We start from the raw sequence: 18,507 nt of genomic DNA, 5'->3' as shown, positions 1-18,507 counted from the left end.
TAATATAAAGTGAAAAATTAAACTTTTTCCATACCGCAATCAAACCTTCATGCCAAACACTGTCGAATGCTTTTTCTATGTCTAGAAGAGCAACTCCAGTTGTGCAGCCTTCAGATTTGTTTGAACGAATTAAATTGGTAACTCTGAGAAGTTTGCATCTTTTGCTTCTTAAACGGAAAAGGGACAAATGGTACAAAAAGTTTGGTAGATAAAATAATGACAATCATTGGAGTAGGTACACAATCGTCCACGTCCTGATTGTTGCCCTTCTTGTGTACAGGAAACATTTGCGCTAGCTTCCAACAGGATGGGAAAACGCCGACGTCCACGCACCGTTGAAAACGTGCAGCAGTGGCGACAGTAAATTGTCCAAGTGCGTTTTAAGTAACGTCGATGGATTGTACGACGAATTGAGTTTCGAGGAAACCCTGGTGTCATTTTTGCTCGTGGTTTGACCAAAGAGTGGTACGTAATTGTCAGCCAGTCGGGCATGGTCGTCACTCAGTACGTGAAAACACTAGCAATTTTTTCAGAGAACAGCTGACAGATATTTTGCGTAGATTACGCCAATACCGAAACACCAAATTTTGCTCGAAGATCTAGTACTACCTTAATACGGTTCACTCGTTTCGAGCTCAACTCAAAATCGGTTATGTGAATAGTGGTCAGTGTTGGAAAAATCATTTTCAAAAAAAGTTCTATCACAGCTCATTGCAGAGATAAATCCCAAAGGAACTTCTCACAAAAAGTTCCCGAACGAGAGATGATAAAAAGTTCATGAAAGCGTAGAGCGAGAGAAATTTTCATTTCGTATCGCGAAAGATCTTTCGTCTCTCCATCTCACATCATTTCACACGTATTCGTGATTCGAACCAACCAAATATCCCCTCAGCTTTGTTCTTTTTTTTCAGCGATTAAAGGTAGGCGATGATCACGCGAGAGTGTCTGTTTGTTTTCTTCTCGTTCTCCGATATTTTTCGCATCCTTCACATTAAATACCATTTCCAGAGAACTTTGAGATTTGGGCGTAATTGCTTTTGTAAACAAACACGTCATTCAGCGATTTCTCACGAATCAAAGCACAATCTAGCGAACTATACTATACCAAATGAATCATTCCTCTACCTGTCTGTGTTGTTAGTTTTTTAGATTGAACTTTAATTCACGAGAGATCGGCGAATTAAGTGTGTGTTTACAAAAGAAATTACGCCCTAATCTCAAAGTTTTCCGGATTTATTTATAGTTTTAGTTCTCAATGCAACCAGCTAATAGTAGATACTTGTAACTATTCACCAAGAGTCTAATCTTTGCTGACCAAATCATCATTTGTGGCTGTACTCTTCGACAAGAAGAACTATGCTATTAGTGCGAAGTACAGTTAGACCACTGAGATTGGCGCTTAGAAATGTTTAGTGTTAGCTAGCAAGCATTCTGTTGATTAGTCTTACTGCATTGAGAACATGCTTATTAGGGTGGTTCAAAATATCGGCTTTGCTTCACTAATTTCAATCGATTTTTAATCAGGTCCAGATAATTCTCCCAAAATTTGAGCTTATTGGGTTGTGATCTCATTCTGCAATGGCCATCTAAAATTTATAAAGGTATTACTATGGGAAAAGTGATTATTTTGTTCACCTCGTCTTTAAATTTCGCCATAATGATCTACCAATAAGTTTGCCTTGTTACTCATAGGAAATTTTCTCAGCTACATTTTTTTTCTAAAGACCACTTTTTAATTTAACGTTGAGGAAATTAGTTATTAATTGATTTCTAATCTGCTAACTTTCTGATTTGATCACTCGACTGCATTAGGTAGAGGACAGCAATGTAACCCAGTAGCTCGCCCGGTAGCTTGAATTTCCACACAACCTTGAATGAAAATATTAAATTTGCTGGTCACTGGTGCCATAAAGCTACTGTACCTTTTTTCATGGATCTCAAACTGCAAAAAAAAAAAATCTATTAAACATCGATTCTAAAAAAGTAGCTTACTTGATCATTTTTATTCAGCAGGTGTATTCACTTGGGAATCTATCACTTCGCAAGTTGAAAGTATTTTGAGATTGTCTATTATTTTCAAGTCTTGCAATACTTGTGGATGGAAAATTTAGATCGTTCTCAATCTGTCACTATAGTGATATCAAAAGCTCAAGGTACATGGTACTTTGATTAATTTTGTGATCATTTCCAGCCAAATGGTAATAATGTTTTGTTTTCTTTTTTTTCTGCCTATATTTTTTACAGTTTTAATGGACATTGAATAACCTGTTTAAATTTTTTATCATCCTAAATTGCACACTAAAAAGATGTTTTTGTCAGATCCTTGGTTAGCAAATAAAGCGTTTTGAAGTTCAGCAGTGCAGTAGTCCCGCATACCTTATGGTTTTACATAGGGAGGGTCTAGACCCTTTCTAGTTTTACATTGTTTTACAGGATTCCCAGTCATGGGAGAGGACAGTAATAGCCAGTGCTGTAAATTTTCATATCATTCGATTGAAGGTGAACCACTATAACCATTCAATCAATTCTGTGTAAACGAATTCTCACATGACCATAATTTGAAGAGCCCCTTTCTCATTCGAAGCTCATTGTCACTGTCAATTGATTCACTCAGTATCATTTGATATACGACAGTGGAGTATGGAAGAAATCCACACAGAAAAACAAAACTACCCACCGCTTGAGTTTTTTAAACTCAAATTTGAGTTATTTGACCTCTGCCCGTTTCATTTCCTCTCGCTATTGTTGTCAAAAATAGAACGAAAGATTCGACTCAACCGTCTAGTTCCGTACGAGAAGCCAAAATTGAGTAATATGCGATATACCCAAATTTGAGTTTATTGAACTTAATTTTGGGTAGAAAAAATTGAAAATAACTTAGCGATGGGTATTTTTTTTGCCGTGCTTAAATGCAAACTACTTTGAGCCGGTTTACCCAAATTTGGCTTATCGTACGGAACATGGGAGATGAGTGAAAAGAACTTAATTTTGGGTTGTTTTGAATTTCTGTGCAGGAAAATGGTCCCGAACAGACAAGTCGACCCGATGTCGGATCAATGTAAGGCTAATTTAAGGTCGATGTCGACCCAATGTCGTGTTAATATCGGGTCAATTTTGGGTTTATGTCGGGTCAATGTCGGGTCAACATCGGGTTGGGGTTTGATAGAAGTCAGATTGGTGTCGGGTTGGCTTAGCTTTTTCGCCGGAATGTCGACCAGAGCTCCGTTTGTGTGTAGGTTACACTCAATCGAATGATATATAGCGTTTCTCAAATGAGAATGATCCATGCAAATGACTAAGCAACTGATATCACCCATTCGGAGGAGGTCCCCTTTGATAGCGAATAGCTACTTTTCTCATTTTCATCAAAAATGATCAAATGATTTTGAGAATTTACAGCACTGGTAATAGCACAGTGAAAAAGTTCACCACCACCTATATTCCCAACCAACCCCCTGCATATAATTATTGCATAAGAGCTTACAGGAACGATATTACGAACACTAGTGATGAGAGGAGCCATGCATTAACTGTATTTCGTGAAAATGAGGATACATTAGGCGCACCTCCTTCCGCAACCCCCTATCCTGAGGAACGGTTTTAATATAAAAATTGCTAGTCACAAAATCTTACACTACCCTCCCCGTTCCTCGTTAATGTCGCGTTGACACTTGTGCTGATTCATTCATTTTTTTGCCAGAAACCAATGCACCAATCAATCAGTTGCACAAAACTGTTCACATCATCCTGATAACGGCTACTTTAAACAACAGGCGCCAGTAGACAGCCAGGTACCAGACTTATCAGTCTTTAGAGATTGTATTGATTTACTCGGGATAGCTTTCTGTCTATAATCTTTCCCTTGTGAAATGTGCAGTGCAATTTTCAAGAACGAATGTGGTGTAAAGAGATAGAGAGAAAAAATGATCTGATATTTTTCGTATCCTCACGTCGGTGATTCGAGTTAAAAAAGTTCGCGATATCTCATTCTATCATCCCAGAAAGTTCGCTCAGGAAATATTGGAGTGTGAAACTAGTGAGGGAAAGTTCCCAAGAGAAAACGTATCGCAAGCGAAAATGATATTTTGGTGAGAATTCCATCACTGATAGTGGTCGAAACGAAAGAAAAAAAATCCCTCAAATCGAGATGCGCAATGCCACCTCAGTTCTTTGCTTTGTTAATCGAAATGCCAAATACCGTTAATTCTCGATGAAGTTTTGATTAAGTGCTATGTCCAGTTGTGAAAAAAATCGATTAACTTGATCAATTTAAGCTTTGAGCTGACAAATGGACAAAGGACCTAATCAAAATTCAATCGAGAATCGTTGTTGATTCATTTCTAAATACGCCATGCTACAAATAATGCATTGTGACTTGGTATGAATTTCAAGGTCGCCGTTATCGTTAGCGCCGATTCAAATTTCGGGCGTGGTAGTTAAAAGGATGCAGAAATTCAGGAAACAATGACAACTCTTTGGTCTGGTGAGGAAGTCTTCGCACAAGACGGAAATTCAAATACCATTCCGTCATACTGAGGCTTGACCATCTTGCACCTAGAAGTGACCTTAAAAGTTCATCTTTTAAAAGTTACAGAAATGCTTTTTTTTTCTTTTATTTAACGTCGGTCTCTGTTCCGCAATCTAGTGCCAATCACCGATGGACATCGATTGCCATCCATTGACGGCAATGGAATGTGCAGGAAGGCAGCTTCCACACCTACGTAAGATATCGCACCCATTCATCAACACACATGGGTCGGGACCAACGGCTTTACTTCCCTTCCGAAGAAGACGTGACCAGAGATTTTTATGCCTCAGAAAAATCCCACCGACCTCGACTGGGATTGAACCCAGACCCATTGGGGTGAGAAAGCAGTCACGCTTACCACTACACCAACGGCGCCGGCAGAAATGCTTGATGTTTTTGGCAGAATAGAGAACTTACTTTCTAATCCAACAGGTTGTTTTGCAAAAGTGTCAACGTATTATGGAAAATGCATGTATTTCTTTCCTCTAGCAGCTATTTCATTCGTAACGCACACCCACAACAGTGATTGGATTGTGAAAATGAGAAACGTTTTGAAGCGTTAACTAAAAACGGCAAATGGTTTTATAATTTACCCCACCCACCCTGAATGCACCAACCATTTATCTATCATGGACATTACGTTCAACATCCATCTTTCGTGCAGTGGCGAATGCAGCATGCTTGAATATTGGAAGCACATAAAGATCCAATACTTTCCATAAAAATGACTCTCCTTTGAAGAAATAAAGAAGTGGCGGAAAAGTCGACTCGCAACGGTCGAACAGTTTATTTTATGAATTCATGGGATTCCGATTGAATCCAAACGGAACGACGTTTCGAAGCTGTCAATTTATTTGAGGCTAGGCCTCGAGCTACAATGCCTTTCAATCTAGCTTAATAGGAGCATTAGGAAATTATCGGAAATAAAATCAAATAAAAAACGACACTACCATTAGAAACAGGATTGAGGGCGTCAATTCACGCGAAGGTGTCATGCACGCGGGAACAACTCAATTCACTCCTTTGCTGTTTTCACATGGCGCTGACAAACCTCACCCAAACCATGCAGACATGTAGTGCGCGCGGTGGAGTAGATTCCGCATTCAATGGAGCTCGCGAAATCGGATTAAACGTATTTACCCATGTGCCAATCGCGGTATTTATTCCATTCGATTTACAGCATTATTTACGAATAGCATTTTTTCTCCTCTTCCGCTTGCTCTCTATGTCTTTTTACTGAATCGACAATCCACACCACACTCAAGTGTGTAAGCTGTTGCTGCTGCTGCTCTATAGAGTTGTTGTTCGTGGTTGCAGTTGATAAATTTATATCGAACACTTTTAACGCGACGAGTTAAGCTGTAATGCGCGGCATTTAAATGTTTGCATGTTGGAAATATTGCGCACATTTTTCATCCATGATTGCGGGTCGCAAAAAAAACGGGCGCACAGTTTACCGCAAGTCACAGCTGCACAAACGGTGCAGCTCATATCGTGGTGGATGATTGTGCAGTGGGTACAGGCAACCTACGGGAATCAATTAAAACATTTTGTATTCTGCACATAACATTCAGAATACAAGTGGAGACATTTGTCACAAAATTCTCGGGTTTTAATTGTCATTAGCTTTGTCTACTTCAGTCACAGCCAGATCTTCTTTTTTAATTTTTTTTTATTTAATAGGCTCAAATATTGTAAAAACAACTCAACGGAGCCGAGTAACAATGAGTACACGAAACCACACATTATTATGAGTTTTTCGTTCTGGGCGGCGACTTGTTTGCGGAGTTCTGTTTTTGAGGTGCTCTGTCGATGTCCATCTAGTATAAGCCAATCCTAGACGATATGTCTTGGATTCAAGCTCTTACTCTTTAGTTAACTTGAATCAGTCATTTGTGATCCTGAAAAGGACCGATGGGTTAGAAGCTTGGTAGCTAGTTAAGAACAATACTGCGGAAATTTTTCCTCGTTGTTCTTGGAGATGATAGCGGTGCGGAAATGAAATATGTATAAGGGAAAACACATCAATCACAGAATCTGAGCCTACCTGACGGTACCTACGTTTATGCTTTTTTATGCAAATGTTAAGCCCTTCTTTAAGAGGTGTTTTCTTTTGGCATAATGCTCTTAATAGGAGGGGCTTAAAATTTGCACCAAAAGGCATAAAGATAGGTACCGTCTGGAATGCGCAGTGCTTGGTATGCATATTCGGCGACTGTGTTAGGGAAACAATCACTTTTCCCATCACGTTTCGCTTTCTGATGACAAAATTACGCATTTACGTGTACAAAACGCACGGAATTTTTTGTTTATTCAATAGATAATAAAAAAAAGCAAATATTGATTGGAGGAATTTCTTGCTAAAAAATTACCAATCGCGAGATATTCGCGATCAATTAAAAATTCGAGATCTTTTTCTAGCGTCCTGGAGAAAACCTTACCAATTGTCTCTGGTTAATTGACATGATCATCTGGTATTCGGTCATTGTGAGAATTTGTATGTACCACTTCAATACTTGACACATTATCAACATTGTCAACATTATCAAAGAGCTTTGAAGGTGATGTGGCTGGCAGCAAGGCGAGTGACGATAATTAACTCTTGAACGACAATAATTTATGGTGATCCTAAAAAGAACCGTTTTGTCGTAATGGTTGAGTAATGCTGAGCTGTTGGCTTGTTTAGAATTACAACCCATCCGCTATTGACAGAGTTATATGTGGTCAAAACTGACCACCTTTCGTAATGCGGTCAATTTTGGTTTTTTTGAAATTGCACCCTCAATATGTTGCCGAAAGAAGTAATCCAACGTCAAAAAAATACTCTACCAAATTTATGGTGGTCCTGAAAAGGACCGTTTCGTCGTGATGATTGAGTAATGCTTAGGATTAGGATGTTCAACACTGATAAGGCTGGCGAGCTGTATGTCATTTGGAACTCACAAACAGGCTGCTTTTTCATGGTATACACAGTGTGATATTCAATAATCAATTAACTATCTCAACATTTAGTGGCGACCCTTCATATATTTTGGCCACATACAAAAATTCTATAATTCAGATTACATTTCCTATGCCGATCGAATCAAACGTTATGACGTCACTACAAGGGTGATTGAGTAAACGAAAGAAACGAATCGTGCGAAGCGGAATGAAAGCCGAGTGAAAAACGTATTGCACCAATACATTCAGGCCTATAATTCCACACCTTCTCTGCCCATAAATGAGAAATTGGCTAATAAGCCATTTTTGTCAAAATCGAGAAAATGGTGTTAGTTGATATGTGGCACTTTTGTCAAGGTCCCCACTGTATACAATTTTGAAAAAATTGATTCGTGCGGATAAACGACTTGAAAAACTAGATGGCTAATGTGCAATATAAATGAGAAATTGTCTAATGTGCATGATCAGTCTGAAACCGAGCGCAGCAACCAGTGTGTTTTTAATAGGGATTTTTTTTAACATCAAGTAAGATGGTTTTATAGTCAAGTGGTCACAGGCATCAAGTTGAAAATCGGAAGATTCAGGATTCAAAACTTGTTTTATGTTAAACTTTTTTATTTTTTTTTTTTTAAATAAATGTTAAAGATTCAGAATTTTTTTGGTTTTACAGCTTATCGCAAGACTCTTTAATTAAATATATTATGGAAAGAATGTTTTTATTTATTTATAACAGCTTTATTGATGTATAATAAATGGAAAGAGCAAGGGAAATGAAAATGTTAAATGTTACAATATAATCACACATTATTATTATGCTCCTTCATTGGTATTATGATTCTTCATCCGATATGTCATCGTGGGTTGGAAGGTTATACCAGTACATTTTTTGTCGGGAGGCAACAACGGTAGAATTTTTTGTATTATTCCTTGCTTACGTGTAAGTTCGACTTCTTTTGGTAACATCCGGAAATGCATCGTAGATGAAATGTCGAAATCAGCTGATTGAAATTTCCTGATTTGTTCTCTGGTGAATAAGTTGCACGATTTTGTTGCTCCAGAAAATTCATTGGCGTACGTAAAATTATACGATCCTCTTGAAAATATGATAAGCTTCACCTCATTAAGTTTCGGTCGAGGTCTCAGCTTGGTTAACGGTTTGCATGTCATATCACAGGTAAAAAAATCAAATGCCTGCATTTTCACTGCGACGGAATTTTCTTGAGCAGTGTTGACACAAGTATAAAAATCTTCAAATGTACGAACTTCCCCTTTATCAGCTGATTTCATTCGTTTTTCAACAGCATGATGGAACGAATCAGCGGCCATAAAGGTGTGTCCCGGTTCAAAATACTTAAATTCAATAACGTTAGTCTCAAGCAATGTTGAATTTACAAGAAGGATCATAAATAAGAACAGATTCCATTTCTTATTCTGACTACTACAATTATCTAGCCAAAGCACAATATGCTTAGCACTCCGCTCAATTTGCAGATATTTTAGAAAGCAGCTCGTGATGTATGACGCCTTTCTTCCGCTAATGGATTCATCCCAAACGAAACCATAAACTAAACCATGCTTTGCTCCTCCAACTGGAGCAAACGTTTGGTGCAAAATGTTTATTCGCTTCGTGAATATGACGGTTTTATAAGAGTCCATCCTTGGTATTTGAACCACCTGTAATAAACATCAATACTCAATAAATATTCATGTGTTGTTATTGAATGCAAAAAAATACCTTTTGCAGATCAACGGACGTAATTATTGCTTTCTTATTGATTTTATCCTTTTGATATTCTTCGCGAGATGTGCGTGCCCGTAGATTATGATCGTGCCACATTTTGCAGGCTTCACAAAGATCAATTGCTGGTTCGTTTGTTGGTGAATCATGATAATGGCCAGCCTCAGCTACATGCTGATGGTGAATTTCACATACTTCGCATTCTTCTAGTCCAAGCTTGGTGAATTTGATGTTCATAGCTCGAAGTATGCTGTAGTAAAAAATATATTTTTTTAAATGTCCACAGATTTATACAAGAAAACATACCCGCAGTAATATTGGTATGAGCACTTCGTATTTTCATCGGTCTGCTTTGCAATATATGCATCAAACAAGCGTCTGGCTGAAAGGTCCGAAGGCAAGTATTTAACATTTGGAGCGTGGATCCGTCGATAGTGAGATATCGTAGGATTATGTAATAGTATGTCTTACGTGACCATCTTTTTCAGATCTCTGCTCTTTAATTTTTGAAGCATACCCCTCTTATCAATATTCCTGTCACGCGATGCTTCTTTCTTGAACGCGCGAGAGATAGTATTACTGAAATTTACAATTGATGTACTACAAACAAATACTACGCCTATTAAGAACAGAATTCATACCTGCAAGATTTTTCATACCCAATTGTGTTCAGAAAAAATGTTGCACAAACGTTCTGCGAACTGAAAAAGGAATCTTTCAAATGATATTTATATGTAAAACATTTCCGATGCACACCGGCACGTATGCGTCTACGTTTAACTTCGATCTGCAGAACGTTTTCCCGGATAAAACCTTTTTGATCGGCAGGCGTCTTGTTCCAATACGACTCATTGATGCGTAGCCGCATTTCTCTATCTATTTTAGATTCACAATCCAGAGGACATGCTGCACAATTTCCAGGCACCACTGTGTGTTTTATTCGCTTAATCGTTTTAGTCTCCAGAGCTACTGCTTCTCGCTTTGTGGGTTTACGACGCGGAATACTGTCATCTGGCTCCTGCTCACTTTCACTAGTGGTTCCGTATTGTTGTAGATAATTTAAAGCCATATCTAGCTGGAATTCACACCACAATAAACGAGAACGTATGCACGTTAGCCAAAACAAATGACCGTTTGGCGAATTTCCCTGAGATTGTAATTGAAAAAATGGCTACTATGATTAGAAATCAGCCTTTATAGAAAATGGCTATTAGATTCGTTGTTTTAATTCAACGGCATGTTTTCGGCATAGGCAAATACTGTTATGTATATTTTAAAAGACAATTTTATCTAGTAAAACTTATTCAACCAACAAAAATGTTAGAATTGCATTTTTCTCGATTTCGTGCTTCAGGCACATTAGCCAATTTATCATTTATGGGCAGTCTGTAGACCAGGTTTAGCCTTGATATCTAGCTGCTTGTGGGAACTGACAACTGATGACCTTGACAAATGTCCAAAACATCCTCTTTAACAAATTTATGGTGGTCCTGAAAAGGACCGTCTTGCCGTGATGGTTGAGTAATGCTGAGGTATTAGGATGTTCAACACGGATGAGGCTGGCGAGCTGTATGTTGTTTGGAGCAAGGGTGACGCGCTTGGCTGTTTCCGATCCATAGCGGTGCAGCTTCTTCCTCTTTCTATGGATGTTCATCTGGGCTCTGCAGCCGCTGCTTGCAGGATGCCTTTCGTTGTGTACTGGAGAACAATGTTGAACGCCACACGCCGAGAGCACTGCTGCTGCTGCTGACACCGACGACCGGACACCACCACACACGGTGAAGACTTGAAATGGGCGAGGTACTTACATAGCTGGTCAGTTTCGTTGTGACGGCGATCAGAACCCCACCACCACGCAATTTTTGACTGTTTAGGGGAGAGCGGTCGGTTCTGAAGACGGAATTATGCGATCCAAACAGCTGCGGTGAGTAAATCCTGTCATCCAGCCACGTTTCTGTCAGAACAATCAAATCGTACTCAGCCTCCGAGACAGCCAGGAAAAACGGGTCGATTTTAGTCCGCAGCCCACGCACATTCTGGTAGTCAATCCGGAGACCACTCAAGATGCCACTACGCGAACTGGAAGTTGAAGGGAAATCAGGTACCGAAAGTTCAAAATCGTAATTATACTCGCCTGGAGTTGCAGGCCGGAAGCCCCCGATACCACCACCGACCACAGGACCGGGACGATGACGATGGCGGATGTCAGCAGCACGCGCGACTGGGTCGGAGGGCTCGGGAGCTTCCTTAGTGCCTGTTTTAGGGAGTCCCGGATCCGATGAAGTTGTGGCGATGGTGTCAACAGCTGGAGAAACGTAGCACGCTAGTTTTTTGCCGAATCAATAAACTCGCGAAACTGTAATCCGGCAGGCCAGGAATCCGGATCGAGTGCAGCATCTTTCAAACAAGGATCCAAACCGATCTTGAATGACACAAATGTCATACTGGATACGACTTTTCCTCTGGGAACCAAACGCACCACATCGACAGGTTCAGCTAAGCTCAAGCAGCGTGACACAATACTCTGCACGTCGTTATCGGTGATGAGCGGGTTCAGGCGAGAAAGATATAGCCAGAATTTCTCCGGAGGTGCACTAGGAGCAATAGAGGGAACGGAAAGACCACTCAAGTCAATTGTTTTCGTTCCATTTACGGTTGGCACGTCAATATCAGGCCGGTCTTCACGACGGCGTTTTGCACCCGGTTTGGGCCAAACTGGTGTAGCACTCAGTGACGGGTTGCGTTGTGGCTTAGCAGAGAAATTGTCGACTTTTTTACTTAGCTCAGCCACGCCATCATGCAGTTGCCGAACCTGATCTGGCAACGAAGCAAGCGAGGGGGGTTGCATTTGTTTTTGCTGCTGATCGTCGATGAAACAGCGGATAGAGCGGCCATGTAGAACCCCACCTAAGGAATTGCAAACGAAGAGTGTCTTTCCAGCTGATAATGGTTCCTTCAGATTGCGGATATTAATACCGCAACACTGCTGGCTGATGTGGTAGAATGTTTCGCAAAAACCACAGCGCAGCGGATCGAGCTCGTTGATAACGAGCTGACATTCTCCGCATTGTTTTTGGGTCATTCTGCTTTGACGGAGCTGTACAGTGAAAAGATGGAGACGGGTCGGGATTCGATGATGCGAGGATGACGTGTTGATTACAGGAAACGGCAGCACGAAATTTATCGATATTCCACACGTTTCGGAGAGATTGTCGAAAATAGTATTGTTTACGCACAATTTTGAACATTAAAAACCAGATTTACACACACAAAATCTATGGTAAAACACGAACGTAAACAAGGCGAACAAGGCGAACAAATGTCAAAAACTCCGGCACAGTTGCTGTTATTATCATGTAGTCATATTAACAAATAAAACGATTGACGAATTTTGATGTTGGTGGGCTTGAGATTAGACTCAGGATGTTCTGCTCAGTAAGCAAAAACGGTTGCTTTAAGGCCACCGAGCCCCTCATATCACATCATACCGTTACTCAAGTTGTTATAACTATTCAAAACCGGCACCGACGACAACGAAAGGTTTAGCAAAATACACGATAAACAAGCAATCTTACCATACATTTTTAATATGAAAGGACCTGGGACCGCGTTTTTCTGCTCAGTAAGCAAGCCACTGCAACCGACGATCTTTCAAATCCGAAAACAAAAGGCTACGAAAAAGTATTTAGGCTTTGATTAAATTCCACTATCACGCGACGTTCAATGTTTCGATTTGCTCTTTACGCATGGTTCAGGAAATTTTAACAAGCTATAACCGACGTAACGATTGTTTAAAGCAATATGAGTAATATGAGTATTATTGTACAAATTACAGTACATTGTAGAAGTTACCTCATTATTCTGCAGCGCCATCGATTTTTATTTCTGGATCTTGAGTTGTTTTGGTGATACACTTACTTGCGGCATACTATTTTGGGCGCCCATATAGGCTAGGGTAGCTCATCTCTCGTCCTGCCAATGAATACTCCTTAGATGACATCTTAATGCCCCTAATTTAGGCCCATAAATTAATTCAGTAAACGACTAAATTTTCAATGGCAACCAGAAATATCCATTAGTACCGTCTCAGTGACGCGTTCATCTAGATAAAACTGATAAATAGCAGCTTTTTAGCGATGGGCTCAATATTAGATCCATATGCCCACATTAGAGCCATTTTCCTTTTATATCATAATAATTAAGGCTGGTAAGTTACTGTAGTAGCTGGAGCACCTAGGTTGAAATGAAATGTAAATTATTTTGAAATTGGAACAAAAAAGAGTAAAAGAAAAACGAAGCTTGCTTGTTTACCTGCTTACTTTTGCTAAAATAAATAAATACATTTATTCGAAGAGAATCTATGAATGTTACTTAGGAACTAATACATTGTCCAACTTGAAATGTGTTGCCCGTTAATTTCTTGCAAAGTTACGAATGTGCAATGATATCTTGCATTTTGCTTCTGCGTGCAAACACTACTATTGGAATCACAATCATTGCTCTTATCCTAGTAATCATCTCTGCATCTCCAAGAACCGCAACTTATTCCACCTCACTTGGATTATCTTATTACCGCAAACTTTCCTGACAGAGCTTATAACAATATGTTATCCCGAAAAATTTTATTGCTCCGTTGAGTTGGCCGCATTACACTGCTCAAAGTGCCATTTTAGCACCTGATATAAACCAAACCCCGGTCACCGCACACGCACCACATCCAAATCCAGACACCTTCCAGCAAGAGCAAAACTTCTGTCCCATATCGCATTGCACTTCCTTCATTTTTTTTTCCTCGGTGGGAAAAGTTCTTTCAGCTTTTTGCCTGCAGCAGCCAGCAGCGCCGCGCTGGTCTTCCTCCTAGTTGTCGTCGTCGTCATCATAACTAGGGAAGATGAATACGAATGAGGTTGCAGTAGTAGTATCTAATGCATGTTTTAAAACCGGAATACGGAAAGAAGCATAAAGTTTCCTTCGCAATTCCTCAAAGGTGCAGCAGTCATCGTCGACGACGGCCAGAAGGTAAAGAGAGGAAAAGTTTTAGCTGAGAAAAAACACTGATACTTTGGGAGTGAGTTCAGAGGAGAATAAAAAAAAAAGTCCAAACGGAAATCGTATCATGGGGATGAAACTTTCTGTTCGGGACAGTAGTGTTACAGCACGCCCGGAAGCATGTTAGAAGAAACGGTTGCAGTAAAATTGAGAGAGAGGAGAGGAGGAAACCTGGTTCCTCGGGGAGACTCGATGCTGGAAGTTGTTGAGCGAACTGCTCTGCATACAGGATTCAAGTTTGCATGGTCGGGAGGTGTTGGAGAAGAGAAGGATGTTGAGAGGCGCATAAGAGATATCCCGGTAACGAAGGAGAAAAACTTTTGCCAAAGTGCTTGTTGAGGTTATTTATTATAATTATATATGGATTTTTGTCAACTTCTCCGAGAGATTTGCATGTTCCGGCATAGGAGAGGTTTCTGTGGGAGCATTAATGTCGGTGGTTGGATGATGTATCACCTAGTGTGGAGTGCGGTGTCTCCCAGAGTCATTCGTTATTTATATTAGCTGTGAATTATTTTCCCGCTGCTTCGTGATCCGTGCTCTACTTCAATAGAGATTGATATGGAAACTTTGTAAACATTATGCAATTACATGGGACAATTCCTACGAAAAACTCTCTTCACTAACAAAGAAAAGCTGTTTGCACAACTTTCCTTCGGCATCAAAAGACTCTTATCCACTTAACCGTATGAAATTCCCAACCGTGTGACTTATTGCTTGACATAAATCATGCCACTATCAATAAGCGCCAACTTCTACCACCCAGGCCAGCTATTGAAAATTTCCAATTGACATGCCACCGAAAATTGCAAGGTGATAAATTTGAATTACAAAAGCGCGCTCGATCGTCGTCGGTCGTACGACCTACCACCAAGTTGGGTATTCACAAAACGAAGAAAAGCTGAAAAAGCCACACGGAGACCTCGCACCCACTAGTCCTCTCCGGCTGAAGTGGATTCCTGTCATATATAGCTCCCCATTGTGCCTCGCACTCCCAGAAGGAGAGCTTCAAAAACTATGCACAACTGTCGCTTCCTCTCGAAGCATACCTACACGTTGCACATGCTCGAGAATAGAAAGGAATTCTTTTGGGGGTTTTCTCGTGTTTCTTCTTTTCCTCCGGTGGGAAATGTAAACCGCTTCTGCTGCTGCTGCTGCTGGTAAGGGTAAATGTATGCTGGTTGATGCTACTGATGATGCTGAGCAATGGGGATCATGATCTTAGAGCTCTCTAAAGAAGAAAAGAAGTGGAAATGTTACTGAATATGGGAAGCTACTCACAGCTAACTGGAGAATGGCTCCCTTCGTACGTACACATACACACAATGGACGGATGAGGAGGGAAAACTTTTGATATGAAAATTGAAAATGACGTGTCTGACATGTGTGACTGGGAAATGTTTATGCATACCTTGGCGTGTGGAAAAGAAATGACTTCTAAATTGACATATTTTCGGGAGGAGCTAAGCTGGAAGCAGCTTTAGCATTTGAATATGCTCATACATGATTGATAGAGAAAATATAAATGGAAGACTAAATTAAATGTAATTTGACGTTTTAAATTGGAATTGAGTAAAAGTCGATATTTATAGAAACTTACAGAAAAAAATTAAGGATTGTGTCCCAAGCACGACCTTATTATTGATGTAGGACTACGAGATTGTTTTTTTGCTTGATAAACTAATAAAAAAATACAAAATTGTAGATTTATAAATTTTATTCTAAAATAAACAATCATTCAATTCATAGTTTGACATTAGAGGACATTCAATATCCGTAATTGAATTCAATTTTCCAAACATGTACAATCAATTTTCATGTACCTACTGATTCATCAGAACAAGCTGATCGAAGAGTGCTGTGCTTGTAGATGGAGGCGAAAAGTTTTCCTATCGTCAAATTTTTGGATTTTGCGTTGCTCCGATTTGTTTTAACAGTAAAGTGGTGACGAACGGATACTTGAATATCCTGATTCGAGTTCGGAGTGCGGATTATTATTATTATTTAACTTTATTAAAGAGGCTTTCAGCCTTGGGCTGGTTCGCCTCCATTGGGGAGTGCGGATTGTGTCGGACGGTCAAGAGGTGTTTCAAGACTACATTCGGGACATCCCGTTAAAGCTCTATCACAAACCGGATCACTCCGTGAAGCGAACCGTCTACAATTACGACTTTCCCTCTAACACATCAGGCCAGCTTGTTGGGTTCACTTGGCCAGATTTGGTGACTTCGTTCTATTTTTTTTGCTTTATAATATGTCCATACTTAATTTTCGAGTACTAGTACTAGTGATACGGCAAATATTTCAAACTATTTAAATTTGATTGAAAGTTCCAAAACATCATTATTGATTCCCACATTCAAATGTTTTTGGAGCGTAATTGTAAATACACACCTACTGATTCATCAGAACAAGACCGCTACCTTCTATCTAGTCGAAGTAGCAAGTTAAAGTAATAAGAAAAAAATACTACCAATCAAAATCTAAATAGTATACTAGTGTGATGTACAACATCCAGTAAGTCTGTTTCACTTGAAAAACTTTTCCAAAGACCGAAACCTTTTATCTAGTCAAGATGTCAAGTGCAAATAATATGAAAACAAATGGCATATTAGTGCCACTTGAAATTCCAATAGGCATCATCCACCTGAATAGCTTTGATGAACACCGCAACCCAGTGATGCCATGGTTGGAACTGGATGCTCATTTATGTCGTTTTCGTTTTTGCGGTGTAGCTACACCGGTGCAACACTTTTGCACCGAAACCGTTCGTTTTTGGTTTTGGTGCTACAGCGGTGTAACACTTTTTCTGCACCACTCACAATGGTGTAGCACTCGAAAAATTCACGGTATAGCTATATGTTTATCGCAAAACACCAATACATCCAAAATACATGGTTGTCAAAACTCTCGTTTTCGTCGTGACGCAGCGATTACAGCTGATTACAGTTTTCAATTTTGCAAAAAAAAAAGGTTGGAATGGAAGAACTATTTCGATTGTTTGAATTCTCTTCATCAGATTCAGAGGATGAATATTTTATGATGTTTAATATTCTTAAAAAAGAAGAAAAACATTGCATCGAATGAAAGAATTTCTGGTGGACGTAGTCGATCGTTATTCAGACGAAGAGGTAAGCATATTTTGCTTTTGAGAATAATCAGAATGATGGGTTAAAAGAAAATATACTTATGGTTTAACGGCGCCGGTGGTGTAGTGGTAAACGTGATAACCTCTCACCCCAGCAGGCCTGGGTTCAATCCCAGTCGGCGCCGCCGGGATGTTCTGAGGCATAACATCTGTGATCACGCCTTCCTTCGGATGGGAAGTAAAGCCGTTGGTCCCCGGTTCATGAGTTGATGGGTCGATAGGTAGGGTCCAGGTGTGGGAGCTGCCTTCCTGGCACGTCGGTAGCATTGGTGCTCAGCACGGAAAACAAGATCGACGGAAAAAACAAACCAAAGGAAAAAAAAAAAAAAATACTTATGGTTTGCTGAAGTTGACGGTTTCATCCATCTCCAACAAACGTGCAAACCGGAGCGCCAATCAAATTGAAAAAAAAAATCAGTCGTAAGTTCTGTGTTGGTGGCAACTGAAAGATGAACGGCGACAAGATCAGCATCGCCGAGCTGTGTTAAATCTCGACCACTGCTAACAGTGAGGTTACCGTCGGATGCCCGGTATCCCCTATCTGACCTTAGTCCGCTCTCAGCTACCGGACAGTGTTTGTGTTGCTAAAGGTGCCTTTATCGGTTAAACTTCGGCGGCTAACGTAGAGATTCCAGCACTCCGCAGTGAACTACCCGGACCAATTTTAGCGGGCAGTCATTCACAGCTCTATAACCCCCAAACACAATTCAAGAGCATTTTGTAAACGAACCTTTATAGGCCCTTTTCTCATCAACCGAAGGTCGCCCACGTAAACCAACAGTATCACCGGGAAGGAGAAAGTTTCATCTACCCGATGATGTTGGTTTGCGTGGGCGACCATCGGTTGGCGAAAGCCTACAAATGTTTGTTTACAAAGAACGCACAACAGATCCTGGGAGAAGATGAGTAACAGTCATCCGCGATCGGAACTCTGATGAAACGCATAATTAGTAACGAGTTGGCTTTATGAACATCACTGTTATATCTCTTTCAGAGCCATTTCCTTCATGGAATAGCGTTGTCTTTCCAAGCGGTACGAGAACTACAACTTAAGCAAAATAATACAAAAATATTTTCCACATTCACTTCCTGGTTTTGTGT

The sequence above is a fragment of the Ochlerotatus camptorhynchus genome, unplaced genomic scaffold (genome assembly GCF_037179485.1).
Source record: "Ochlerotatus camptorhynchus isolate MF236.1 unplaced genomic scaffold, CSIRO-AGI_Acam_v1.1 ptg000416l, whole genome shotgun sequence".
NCBI lineage: Eukaryota > Metazoa > Arthropoda > Insecta > Diptera > Culicidae > Ochlerotatus > Ochlerotatus camptorhynchus.
The sequence above is the reverse complement of the archived record's forward strand: the minus strand, read 5'-3'. Positions refer to the sequence as shown.